The sequence below is a fragment of the Epinephelus lanceolatus genome, chromosome 6 (assembly GCF_041903045.1).
Source record: "Epinephelus lanceolatus isolate andai-2023 chromosome 6, ASM4190304v1, whole genome shotgun sequence".
Classification (NCBI taxonomy): domain Eukaryota; kingdom Metazoa; phylum Chordata; class Actinopteri; order Perciformes; family Serranidae; genus Epinephelus; species Epinephelus lanceolatus.
The window spans coordinates 44,088,395-44,091,602 of record NC_135739.1 but is presented as its reverse complement, the minus strand read 5'-3'; positions in this window follow the sequence as shown (position 1 = coordinate 44,091,602).

Genomic DNA, 3,208 nt, shown 5'->3' with positions numbered 1-3,208 from the left:
CCCGAGCTGTTCTGGCAGGCTGAGCCAATCTCGTACCTACACCGGTTTCCTCTGACCTGCACAAACAGCACGCCAAAACAGCTCTCCTCTTTGTCTGTGGTCTGGTAATGTTAACTGGGCATAGCATAATATAACTGTACACGGCTAAGCACAGATCTGCCTAACTTGTGTATTTGATTTGGTTTAATTTAATTCAATGAGTGTGATGTTGTGTTCTCTTTTTAGTCAGGCTACTGGGTGGCTAGCTTCATAACACCACTAACTTAATATTAGTATGCTTCATATGGACGTGGGGTTTTGCATGCAAACTAACCATCCTTTTTCCTAACCCAGCACCGTTTAACATTAGACTGGCAATGTCATCCAAAGAAGGCTCCCATCACCATGCTCCTTGTTCTATTTGGGGGGAAAACTATCCCACGTCCCAGAGTCCTGCACATGGCCATTTTTGAATTTGTCTATGAAGATCCCCAGTAAAATGATCTTTCATTAAGACTCTCAGTCTACATTTGTTTTCTGTGTGCGAGTCCTTTTCCGCTTTTTGACTTTCATCTCTGACTACCGCACCAAAATTAAGAAGTTTTTGGACTGATGTTAAGTGCGCAGCTCTTTTTGCTTATTACTACATTTTTGAAAACTACCCACCCAGACCTGTAAAGATTAGTATCAGAAATAACCCGTTACCTGTCATTACGTCTAAGTCAAAGCTGCACCCACCCACACCCATTAATGACAGTCCCATGACCCAACCCACAACCATAACTAAACACACACAGGTTACAATCACTCATAGTAAACTGGGTACTCTGCTCTTGAATGACAAATCCAGTGGAGGAAAAGCCTCTTTCACTAGCTGTGCTCGATGCCAGGATGGCGAAAACATTTGACGCGATCACTGCCAGGTTAGAAAATATTTTAGCATGCTCCTTCCACCACTATAAAACCTCAAAAGGATTCCCCTTGGGTGTTTTGAACCCAATGTAGGCTGCTACCTCATCCTCGAGCTGTGAAGTTTCCTCACAGGAGTCCTCCAAGTCTGTGACGCATGTGACAGCAGGGTCAAAGGTTCGACTTGTGTCATTGACTTTCAAAATAAAAGGAATTGCAGCTTGGTATTAGTGATTTAGATGTCAAAATATTACACATATACTGCATGTCTTTTTCATTTGTTTTATTCTGAAGAAAACCCCAACATATTTAAGTTCTCACCTGCTGCCTGCCCACGAGTAGTTCATTTTTACCTGTGAATTTACATATATACATATTTTTTTACCCATTGTAAAGGACCCAAAAAAGGGAAGATTTCAAACTAAGTGGGCTGATTGAATTACATTTGTAACATTTATTTTGAAGGTTTGTTTATTTTTTTGCGTTTTCTTCCGGTATGGTCAAGGGCTTTTATTTTGAAGGCTGGTGTTACCCTTGACTCCTTATTTTTACCAGATGCTAGAGGCAACACACCTGGTGGCATTAATTACCAAACTTTTTTCCCTGTGGTTTTCTTTTGAGCTCCGCTCCCTTTGTCTCAAACCACAAGCGTTTTGCTGATATGGGAACAAGGTATGTAACATCTGATTGTAGGATTGTTTTATTGTATGATCGTCTCAAAAGGCACAGTATTGTGACCTGCATTTGATGCTTGATGACTGTGACGGGGTGTTTTGCTTGTACTGTATGCCAATATACTTCCATATGCTTTGTTAATGTGCCAAAAATAATTTTAGATAATTAGTTATATGTAGGGTTGGGACTCATTAGGATTTTAACGATACCGATTCCTCTTACCGATTCCTACATTATATTCATTATACTTGCTATACTTAAACAAGTATATAATAAACACAAATGCAATCATACAAATACAAAAACTTTATTCTAACTGTTGCACAGTACAATTAGATGAAAATACACATTTGTGTGTGGTGTGTATTTCAGATTTAGAGCTTGTATCATCTCCCTGAGAATATATAACAACAAAAAGTGATTCTCTGATTTCTACAGTAATACTATTACCTCAAATTAACCACAGCAATGTAAAAAAAATACTTACATGCATTCATGCTTGGGCACTGTTATTTACATGACAACACCTGAACAGAACACACGCACACATTGGCTGTTTGTTTCTACCACTCCCCTCGCTGGAAGCGGACCTCCAGCCGCCCGCCTCCGCCTTGATTAAACGCTGAAAATTAAATAAAAGAGGGAGACAGGTGTCTCCTATTTTATCTTATTTTGTTATATTTCTCCCTCTCCCCTCGCTGGAAGCGTCGGACCTCCCGCCGCCCACTCCCGCCGCCCACTCCCGCCGCCCACTCCCGTCTCCAACACGGAGGTCTCCCTCTCCGCTGAGCACCCATGGCACACGCCCGGCCTGTTAAATAGCCTGTAACCATGACAACTGTGTGACACAAACTCAGTGCTTTAGTGATTAAATAAGGGGTCCGTTTCACAAAGCAGGTTCAACAAACTCTGAGTCTAATCCTGAACTCTGAGTTGATCTACTCTGAGATAGGAAACTCTGAGTTTCCAGTTCCAGAACAGCTGATTTGAATCAGTTTAATCAACTCGGAGTAGTTTCACCTGGAGTTAAGCACGTGCACCACATCTATAAAAAGCCAGCATCAATGGAGCCCCGATTTGACGAGTCACCATGGCAACGGGGAAGAGAAGGGCAGCGTTTTTCACCCCACTAGAATTAGAGATCTTAATGCGCTCATACAGCGAGTTTGAACACGTTTTCAGAAGGAAGTGCAACACCGCTGCAGCTGCAAAAGAGAGGGAGACGGCGTGGGAGAACATTGCTGCTCGGGTCAATGATTAAGTTTAAATGTAGACCTTTGCAATCACAATAATATTACAGGGGAAAACTGCTTGAATGGTAGTTTATTAATTTATTTCATTTAGGTGCAATCCCACGGGGGAGAAGCGCACTTGGCAGCAGTTTAGGATGAAGTATAAAAACAGTGTTCAAACAGGTAAGACCTCGGCATAATCTCATGGGGTACCTCATTTTGATCATGCTGTACATCGTAAAGTAAATATTAAGTGGCTGTTTGACTGTGCAGTTGTTTTATCCCCAACATAATGCTGTTTTCACACACATAAATGTCTTCTCATCTATATCATGTTCTGTTAAATAATTAAGCCTATTTAAACTAACACAGACTTCTACTCAGCCAACATAAAGAAGGCAGATGCCTGTAAA